Source organism: Urocitellus parryii, chromosome 8 (genome assembly GCF_045843805.1).
Source record: "Urocitellus parryii isolate mUroPar1 chromosome 8, mUroPar1.hap1, whole genome shotgun sequence".
Taxonomy (NCBI): Eukaryota; Metazoa; Chordata; class Mammalia; order Rodentia; family Sciuridae; genus Urocitellus; species Urocitellus parryii.
This window is the reverse complement of record NC_135538.1, coordinates 54,265,354-54,276,982: the sequence shown is the minus strand read 5'-3', so window position 1 is coordinate 54,276,982 and position 11,629 is coordinate 54,265,354.

Sequence of the window (11,629 nt, the reverse complement as noted above, 5' to 3'; positions counted from 1 at the left end):
TATCAATACAGGAAATTTCAATAAATAATTTATGGACAATTGGCATTTAGAAATAAATCAAACTTCAGCTATATTTCAGCAAAAAAATGCTAGTGATACTCACAACTTAAATATATACATATAAAAAGAAATAGTAACAAGTACTGAAGACAATGAGTCAACATTTTTGTATTTTTATGCTTTTAGGATAAAGATGAGCTAAGTGTGTAGAAAACCCAGGAAGCAGATCCAGGAAGACCCATAGAAATGACTACATGACATGCAATAGCAAAATCACGAAAAAAGATCGAAAATAAATGACAAGCTAAAGAAAATATTTGTTACATATGGCACCAACAAAAGGTTAATACAAAAACTCAAATAATTGAATTAAAGTGAACCCCTCAATAGAACAATGGGCAAAGGACACAGATAATTCAGCAAGAGAGAGAGAAAACAAATAGCCAATTATCACCAGAAAAGATTGGAAATTTAACTGGTAACTCCCCACAAAACATAAGTATTATTCCTCAGAGGTGTCATTTGTCTGTTATCAGATTGATAAATGTGGAAACCCCTGACAACACTCCACGTTGGTCAAGGGGTGACAGGAAAGACACTCCCACTTATTGTTGGCAGGTGTGGAAATTGGCTAGCCTTTCTGCAGGACAATTGAATGCCACTTAAAAATTTTTATATGTGTGCGGTGGCTCAGGCATGTAATGTCTGAGACAGGAGGATGGTGAGTTCAAAGCCAGTCTCAGCAAACTCGAGGCCCTAAGCAACTCAGTGAGACCCTGTCTCTAAATAAAATACAAAATAGGTCTGGGGTTGTGGCTCAGTGGTAGAGTACCCCTGAGTTCAATCCCCAGAAACCTCCCCACCAAAAAATATAAACTTTATATGTGCAAATATCCTGATCTAACCTTATTACTCCTGAAGATGTATTGTTAAAAAAAAAAAAACAGAATAAAGATATATGGCCAAGGGTACTCATCACAGCATTACTTATAATCGGGAGATATGAAAGCAATCAAAATGTCCCTCAAAACAACCATGATTTGGTATATTATTTCACCTTCATAATGCAGAATGCTTTGTAATTTTAAATATGTGTTTGTGCATAAGTCTGTACATACACACATGCATACATGAAAATTGCAAATGACGTGCCTAGTATGATTCTCTCCATAGGTTTTTTATGGATAGAGACATAGATAAATTGGTGGGATTAGGCATAGAAAGAGGTCTAACAAAGAGGAGCATCAAAAGGCTGATGGCAATTGTCTCTGGGCAGAAAGTTAATAAAAGATGTTTTTCTCTTTCTTTGTATCATTTTGCACCATTTGAATTTTTAAAATCAGAGGTAGGAAAATTGTATAAAGAAAACAAATGAACAAGGAGTGAATGATTCTTATTCTCTGGAAGTTTCTATTGGATTTTTGTGCTCCTCTAAATGGCCTTTTGTTTTCCTATTTTCTTATGGTTTTGGTTTCCCAGCCACAGGACTCCAAGGCCCCTGCTTTAACATGCCAAAGAAAAATAATAAAAAGGCCAAAAGGGCTATTTTGCCAAAAATATCAGAGAAGGTTGTCTCTGAGCTGAGAAGAAGATCCATAACCAATGGTAGACCAGGCTGCTTTTCTGGACCTCGAGAGAACCAGCTTGGTGCTCTCGTCCTCCTTGACACGGCCTGCCTCCAGGCCCTTCCAATGAGGGACCAGGTGACAATTGGGTGATTTCCCTTCCACCAAAGATTTCTTCCATCTCCAAAGATTTTCAGAGACCTCAAATGTAATCCAAGGACATCCTAGCTACAGATACATAATTTGATACAACCAAATATATAAATAACTTGCAAAGTTGCAAAATTCTCGAGGCCTTTATACTTCTGAATTGCTCTGCTTTCGTTTGTGGACTTCAGGACAGACTGCCTCCACTGGGGTTGGATTTGGAAGTCACTGTGGCGCAAGAAGCTCTAGCAAACCTGAAAAGCTTCTGCCCCGAGAACAGCCTAATCATCAGATCAATACGTCTCCAAGTTACAAACTGTGAGAGGTTGTCAAAGCCTGACTGGGCATATCAAACCAAGTGGTTTACTGCTTGTTTCCCAAGTCTCCCTCTTCTTATCAAAGCAAGGCCTGAGTAAAAATATCACAAGTGAAACCAAGAGAAACTAAGGGCTGGTCTCTGAATTTGGGATCACATATTACCCCTCAGTCTTGCAGATCTATTACATAGAAACCAAGGTCCTGGCTAATGGTGCTTCATTAAGATAAAGATCAACAAAAGACCAAATCCAAGTACACATCAATCCCATGGGGCCCCTGAGTCATTCCGGAGTTATCCTGAGGCATTTATTCATTTATCCACTCATTCTGTCACTCATTAGTTTACTAATTTAGCCAATAAACATCTGTTGAATAGGCCCTGAGCGTCAACCACTGTGCTTAGGCACTGGGCTCACAGATGAGAGTAAATAAGACACATCACCCTGACAGTCACCATCTGTAGGAAAGCAAAGGAAGAAAGGGAAGAAGAAAAAGGAGGTAGAGGAGGAGGAGGAGGAGAAAGGCAATATGAACGTGCAAGTAGGTGGGACAACATGGGGCTTATGAACTATTACGAGAGCTTCATAGAAAGAAAGCAGTTCTTTTAGTAGGGTTGGGAGGGACAGGGGCAGAAAGAGCACAAGAAGGTGACATCACAGCTAGGATTTTCCCAGGCAGAGCAGAGCAGGCTAAATGCACAGGGCTGGAGATAGAGCAGATACAAGCAGGCATGTTTCAGGGTGGGCCACCCCACTGGAAACAATATCGGTGATTTTCTGTTGGTCCTAAAAGCATGAGGGGAGATAGTTACAGAACCCCTAGTCTCCACTGACCTCTAAATCGTTCCCTCCTATTATTTTCATGGAATGGGATCCTGGCACCAGTGTAATGGTCTTTCTCATTGTTGTTTCAAAAACACAACCTCAAATTGAAGAAGACCTTAGAAGATGGAAAGACCCCCATGCTCTTGGATAGGCAGAATTAATACTGTCAAAATGGCGAGGCTACCAAAAGCTTTAAACAGATTTAATGCAATTCCTATCAAATGATATTCTTCATAGAAAAAAGCAATCGTGAAATTCATTTGCAAAAATAAGAGATCCAGAATAGCCAAAGCAATCCTTAGCAAGAAGAGTGAAGCAGGAGTCACCTAATACAAGAACTTAAAATATACTACATAGCCATAGTAACAATAATGACATGGTATTGGCACCAAAACAGTCGTGGAGACCAATGATACAGAACAGAAGACATGGAGACAAACCCACATAATTACAGTTATCTCATATGAGACAAAGGCACCAAAAACATTCACTGGAAAAAGATAGTGTATTCAACAAATGGTGCTGGGAAAATTGGAAATCCATGTGTAACAAAATGAAATTAAACCCCTATATGTCACCCTGAAGGAACTCTACTCAAAGTGGATCAAAGACTTAAGTACTAGATCAGAGATCCTGTGCCTAATAGAAGAAAAAGTAGGCCAAAATCTTCACCAAGTCAGCCTAGAATCTGAGTTCATTAACAAGACTGCTAAAGGGCAAGAAGTAAAATCAAGGATCAATGATGGGACGAATTCAAACTAAAAAGCTTCTTCTCAGCAAAGAAAACAATCAAGAATGTGAAGAGAGACCCTACAGAATGGGAGAAAATTTTTATCACATGCACCTCAGATACAGCATTAATCTCTGGTATATATAAAAAACTCAAAAAACTTCACTCCAAAAAAAAAAAAACTCAAATAACCCAATCAATAAATGGAGTAAGGAACTGAACAGACACTTCAGAGAAGAAGAAATACAATTGATCAATAAACATATGAAAAAATGTTCATCATCTCTAGAAATGACTACTCTAAGACTTCATCTTACTCCAGTGAGAATGGCAATTACTAAAAATACAAGCAACAATAAATGTTATTGAGGATGTTGGAGGAAAGGCACACTTACACATTGCAAATTGGTGCAACCACTATGGAAAGCATTATAAAGATTCCTCAGAAAACTTGGAATGGAACCACCATTTGGCCCAGCTATCTCACTCCTCAGTTTATACCCAAAGGATTTAAAAATCAGCATACTACAGAGACACAGCCACATCCATGTTTATAGCAGCTCAATTCACAATAGCTAAACTATGGAACCAACCTAGGTGTCCTTCAAAAGATAAATGGATAAAGAAAATGTAGTATATATACACAATGGAATATTACTCAGCCTTAAAGAAGAATGAAATGATGCATTTGCTGGTAAAATGGATGGAGCTGGGGAATATCAGGCTAAGCGAAATGACCAATCCCAAAAAAACAAAGGCCAAATGTTTTTGCTGATATGCAGATGCTAATTCACAATAAGTGAGGGGAAGCGCTAGGGATGAATAGAGTTACTTTGAATGAGGTAGAGGGGAAGTGAAGGGAGGGTAAGAAGGATTGTACAATGAATCAGATATTATTATACTATGTGCATATATGACTACATGACCTGTGTGATTCTACATTATGTACAACCTGAAGAATGAGAAATTATACTCCATTTCTACTGTCTTGTATAACTAATTAGAACAAATTTTTTAAAAACACAACCTCAATCCTATTTTCTCTCATTCTGAGGCTCCATGTTGAATTCACCATGAGCTGACATCTCTGGTGTGATTCTCTACCAGTAGCCTCACATGCATATTAATACCCATGGCTGAACAGGCTGTGAATGCTGAACTTGGGGTGGTTTCCAATGATAAAGATGCACCTTGGCTTCTGGCTAAATTCTGCTGTTCTCCAAGGTGGCCCAAGCTCTTTTGCGCAGAGACCATTCCTCCTCCACACACTGATCTCTCAACTCCTTCACCACCTGTTGTCTGACTACAAGTTTTAGCAAGCACTTCTAAAATTATGACTAATATAGCTTTTTCATTGTTTTATACACAATATGATTTCTGTCTATTTATGGAGGCCAGGGACCATGTTTCATATCCCACTCTGATGTCATAGTACCTGGTACAGAATCACACCTGCAGAGTGAACCATGGATTCCAGCCATCTCACTTAAGCTAATGGTGAAATGGCTACAATCAGAAGTGTTCCTCCATATTTTAAAGTTTGGTAAAATGGATGGAGTTGGGGAATATCTAGAAATATATATAATACATTTGGATAGAAATATGTCCAATATAATAGAATACTTTAAAGGTCAACAAAATCTTCATAAGAATCAGAACAGCAATATCATTTTATTAAATTGAGAAAATACATTTTTAATACATATTTTTTCCTAATTCTGATGTTAAAATTTGGCCGGCAGGAGCCAAATCCAATACTTAAATGTACTGATTCCTAGCACTTAAATTTTGTTCTCTGATACTATTTCCATTTTTTAATTTATTCCATAAATAAAACTAGGTCTGGAGGACAGAGAAGGGTCAGGATTAGCTTTGAACAGTTAATTACTATCAGAACAAGGATAATTTTAAGGATATCAGGGGTGGTGCTAAGAGGATAGACAATTTTTAATAATTTGTACATAACAGTAATGTAGCAAATTTAAATAAATTGTGAAAGGCAATAAGTTATTTTTTATACTCAAAAGTCCTGGATAAGGTATACCAGACACTATAATTATTTTAATACAATTGAAGAATAAACAAAATAGAATATAATTTATCTTAGTTGATTTTGGTAAATATGGCAGAACTTATGTATAGTTATGCCATTCCATTAATTACTGATATGCATTTGTCTCTAAATATCTAAATAGAGATGAATAAATACAAAGAAATTGTAAATAAGTCAACTTGTTCTTGAAAAATAGGAATTGCCCTGGGAACAAAAGAAACTGGTTGACCCATTTTCCCACATAATAACCAGGTAGAAAGAGAGTTTGGCAGAACAAGCAAACATGACGAATCTGCAGGACATCTTTAGAGGCATTGTCATATGCAGACATGTACCTTTAACCCAGAGTCAAAGCTTCTAGATGTGCCTCATCAGTACCCAAGACTCAGCGACCCCAGTGCCTTCTCCACAGGTACAACCAGAAATCTCACTCTGTGGATGGTGGGGTGCCAGGAGCTCCCTGGGTCCCTGTACTGGGCCATGTGCTGTGAGGGAAGACTTGAAATCCCTGCAAGTCCACTCACCCTAGGCTGACCCTAGCACAGCCTCCACCCCTGATTGCTGGAAACTTCCCTGCCCCCAGTACTAGTACAGCAGCCAGGGCAATAGAAAGCCATCTATTTAAGGGGAAGGAGGAAAGATACACACACACACACACACACACACACACACACACACACAAACACACACACACATGCACACCCCAAAGGTGTGAAGAATTCAGTGGCGGGACAGCTGCTCAGCTGTAATGGAAGCCTCCTTATTTTCTAGGGCCCCCATTCCCTCAGCCAGCCCAGGAAGAGGAGAGAAGACTGCCTACAGCCCCCAGCACTGCCGTTGGGCCCACTGGCCTGGAGCTGCTCCTCAGAAGGTCAGGAAAAGCAGGTATCAAGCTCAGGAAGAACTGCCCGGGCCACCTCCTAGCTTCAGGTGTCCATCCTTCTTTCTAAATCAAGTCCCCACACTGGCTGGCCATGTGCTTCAGTTGACACCCTTTTAGGAGACAGCACTATGGAGATTCTGTGTGTTGGTCCTGAGTTTGTTTGCCTCCTTACATTCCTTACAAAGGGGGCTGATCCCTCACACTGGTTCCCCTGGTTCCTGTGACAGCAGGCTGCTGGCTGGTCTGCCCAGTGGGAGGAGGTGGATTGACCTTGGAGGTGGGGAATGGGGATGGGTGAAGCCCAGGAACAGGCCCCCTTATCTTTGCTTCCCTAGGTCTCTATCAGGAGCAGCCTCTCCTCTGGCTCCAGGCTCTGCAGGACAGGCCCCCAAAGTCCCAACCTTTGGTGGATGACCTGGCCCTAGCTTTTGCCATGCCACCTTTCCTTTGACCCCTTGAACCTTGGAGTGGTTACAACCAAATGCCCAGCCTCCATCACTGTGTGGCCATTTCTGTGCAGTCAATACTAAATTTCTTAAATACTAAAGACATTTCCTGCTTAATCCCTGGCAGACATATGCGCAAAGGAGGCATTTGCCTGCCCTTTAGACAGGTCATTAAAGACCAGATAGAATGGGATCCTTATAAGAAAGGCTCTGTAGGGCATTGCCTGTCTTTCCTGTCTTTTTTTTTTCTTTTTGCATGGATTTGGGGGCAGTACCAGGAATTGAACCCAGAGGAGCTTAACCACTGAGCCACATCCCCAACCAGTTTTTTATATTTTATTTTGAGGCAGGGTGTGGCTAAGTTGCTCATGGCCTCACCAAGTTGCTGAGGCTGGCTTTGAACTTGTGATCCTCCTGCTTCAGCCTCCCAAGTGCTGGGATTACAGATGTGAGCCGCTGCACTGAGCTTTCCCTGCTTTTTCAAAGGATGGAGTCTGCCTCTCTGTGGCCACAGTAGAGATATGCCTACAGGTAAACCCATGGTTGTAAGAAGAGACCTGGGGAAGGACATGTGAAGCTTTCTGCTATTGACATGGCCAGCAGACTCGTGGGTAAGAAAAAGGAGAGGGAATGACTTTCAAGATAACTGTTTAAACGTATATAGTGGCAGGTATAGCATGCTAGCAAATAGCAGGGGAGGAAGACACACATAGATACATAGACACCCATACATGCACTCAGCGGTTCCCCTCCACCTGCAGTTTCACTTTCTGTGGTTTCACTTACCCTTGCTCAACCACGGTCTGAAAATACTACTATAGTGCAACGAGGAATTAAGATATTTCAAAAGAAAGAGAAACCGTATTCACACAACTTTTATTACAGTATATTGTCATAATTGTTTTATTTTATTATTATGTATTATTGTTAATATCTTACTGAGGCCAATGTACAAATCAAACATCATCACTGTAGGGAAAATAGTATATATAGGGTTCAGTACTCTCCACAGTTTTAGGCGTCCACTGGGGGTCTTAGAATGTGTCCCCTGTTGACAAGGAGAGGCCACTGTCTATGTTTATAGATGCATAAAATGTCCTTGCAAGTGTTTTTGAGATAGTAGCAATTATCTCTTGCTCGAGGGGAACTAGGGACCCAGAGACTGGAGACAGAAAGGGACTTTTCTCTGTAAGCTGTTTTCTAACTTTTGCATTCTGTATATGTTCCAAAAGCAAAACAAACATACTCAATCTAAATTAGTGAGAGGCTCTGATCTGCTGTTTTTGTTAATCCTTCAGGCCCAGCTGCATTGGTGTGTAGGAGGTGGGTGGGGTCGGGTGCTTTGAACCCTGAAAAGATCACAGATCACAAGTCAATATGTGAGTGCTACAATCATCATGTCCCATGGTATGTGCATTTGCATCAATCATAACCCAATGATTCAGTTGACCAAACCAGCAACCATCTCAGGGAACATTTATGGCACAGGAGGCTCAGTATTAGGTGTTAATGGAAATGACCCCAGGACTGGGCTCCAGTGCTGGCCCTACTCTTACCTAGAGGTGCACAAGTCATTTCACCATAGTGGGCCTCAGCCCTCTCATCTGTGTAGGCTTAGATCTCCAAACTCTCATTAAGCAAAACTGATAGATTCAACTGGTAAAAGAAACAACCAACCTTTTTTAGACTGGGTCAGCTTCTCACTGAACTGACAGGAAATGCCAGAAGAGCACAGACTCCCTTCATGTCACTGTCCCTGGACAACACAGACACAAAAGGGCCAAGATGCTTGCCTCACGAGCAACATGGCGCCCTGTTGCTGTGGAGATGTTTTCAAGATGCAGCTAAGCAGTTTTATAGCTATACCCTAAGCAGGGCGAGGCAGAAAACCTCACTTTCCACCAGCACCAGGAGACCAAGAAAACCTGTTTAATGATGGCTTCCTGGACAGGTTGGGAGACAAGTGGCAAAAGGCCTGGGAGCAGCTGCTCATGAGCCTCCCACAGACTCATGCTCTGGGGGGGTCACAGGCCTTCTGCCAGACTCAGCTTAGCTGTGGTCAAGCCTTTCCTGCGTGGCCTGTGTGAAAACCTGCCAGGTCATTGGGGTGCTATGGTTTAGCCAGTTCCCTAGGCTCCCCTCCTGCCTTTAGAAGCTAACCACTGGGCAGTGAAGAAGAGACACTCACACAGACATGGTAGAAGGACAGCTATGAAGCAACTCATGTGAGGATGAGGACCAAAGAGCCCAGGGTATGCAAAGCAAAGTGGTTCTGAGGGACTGAGGTTTTTCAGGGTCCCCCAAACAGGGACAGTCAGAGCTTATGTCATGGGTTAGCCTGGCAGTTCCTGTCTACCTGACCTCACTAGGCCCCTGCATGCTGGAGTTGCCTTTGCTGGTGACCTTAGAGGACCCCTAAGCCAAAGGCTTCCTGTGTACAGCCCCTGGGTCCCACTTGCCTACTCTAGCTTCTCCCAGAGGTTTTTGTGGGCTTGGAAATAACAATGAAAGCTGCCTCCTCTGAGTTAGAACCTAAAGAAGAACAAGGACTCGAGGTAGGAGCTGAATCACAACAGGTCTCTGAAGCCTCTCTTTGGAGCCCTACTTATGGTTTTGTCTAAGGAGGTTACTTTTCAAGAGACAGGACTGTCTCCTCTCTCCTTCAGGCATCAGTTTGTGCCTGACATGTGAATCCTTTCCCCTTGAATAGATGAAAAGGAGCCACCTTCAAAGACTTGTGTTCCTCAGAGAGGTAGCTTTCCAGAGCTCCTTCCCTAGAGCTCTGCTTGGAAGTTGCTTCTCAGGCAGAATTATTCTATTCCACCTCCTTCCCTGGGTTAAGGTTGAGATATTTCCACCTCAGCACCTACAACACGTTATTCCATTTATTCAAATCTATGTCTATTCCTCCCAATATACCTGGGCCCCTTGAAGGAAGGGCTACATTGTGATCCACACATCCCCACCTAGTTCACAGTCTGCACATCTTAGGGTCTTAACTAATGTTCATTGAATGAATGAAGGATGGTCAGGACTGCCCCCCCTCTTCCAGGAATCTTCCCACTCCCCAGCCCAGGTCAGGGCATTTGCTTCTATTTGTTAGTAGTGGCCAGAGCTCCACCCATGGAAGACCCAATAGCCACTTTCCAAGAAAAAGGTCACCCAGCAAGACCCAGCTTATCACATGCTGCCAAAACACATCTTTTTTTTTTTTTTTTTTTTTTAAGAAAGAGTGAGAGAGAGTGAGAGAGAAAGTGAGAGAATTCTTCAATATTTATTTTTCAGTTTTCCGCGGATACAACATCTTTTGTTTGTATGTGGTGTTGAGGATCGAACCTGGGCCGCACGCATGCCAGGCAAGCGCGCTACCACTTGAGCCACATCCCCAGCCCCAAAATACACCTTCACTTAGCCCATGTCTTCATTTTCACCATGGTTCTGAGATATGCATGACTGTCCTTGGATTTAGAGAGGAGGAGCGTGGCCTGGAAGGGTGACATGAGGATTGCCCATCCATGGACAGAACTCGAAGTCCACCCCAGGGCTCTCTGCACAAACCCCTACAGCTGTCTCCCAGGGTCCACCCTGGAGCTAGTTAGTGGGACAGGAGGGAATCCCCCCCTAAAGCCACATCTTCACATGTCTGTAGGCTAAAAGAGACAGCACTGACACTAAGTGAAAGCCGAGGGGGTGTAAGATAACCCAATAACTCGCTGGCCCCCAGACAACTGGGTGCAGGGAACAGTGCAGTTATTTATCAGTGCCTACGCATACGGAGGCACCCAAATGTTTGTTAAAGGTTGGAAAAAAATAGAACAGCAGTAGCAAGACAGCACTTGTTGAAGGTGCTGGTCTCTGCTAAGGAGGCCGCAGCCAGAGACTGTCTCTCACTCTGTCTCTGAACGTGCATTCCGTGGTGTAAGGGAAAGCACTTTGTAGGGCAGCTACAAGCTACAAGTACTACTTTCTTTTTCAGCAAACCACTGTTTCCTGTTTTGTTCTCTATTTATAATTTACATTTAGTTTTGAGAAAACACTAGTGGTTTGGTGTTTGGGTTGTTTCTAGTTCAAACTTTATCTACTTTTCTCTAAAGCAAACTCTCTTTTCCAGATGGCCCAGTGTGGAATAAACCAACTGTATACCTAGATTCCTTTCAAATATTTTATACTAAGAAAAATCCTTAAAACTTCAACAATGAAGCCACAAGATTCAAATAACACTGATCACAACTCTGCCGGTCAGCACCTCACTCAGTAGGAATCCTTTCACCAGCTTCGAAGGCTGATGAATTCCTCCAGGATGGGGCTTCTTTAGACAGCAGTCTTCCCAACACAAATATCTCATACAGATGTTCAGGCATTCTGAAGTTGTTCATTCTGAAGTACAGCAATGTGTGACTAGGATCGCTACAATGGGATACTCTCTGGAAAACACCAAAGTATCTTAAGTACTTTGCGGAAACTATATAATGAGATGTAGCAACTCCATGTCTGCCCTGGAAGACTAAGAAAGATATAATATCTTGGGAGCAAGAAACAGCATAAAAGAAACATGAGAATGGCCCCACCTCTTCTGCAGGTGGAGGAAAGATGTGTGTTAGAGGTGAAAAGCAAGAGCAAGTATAGCTATCTTGAAACCGATTTTGTTCCTCTGTTTGATAAC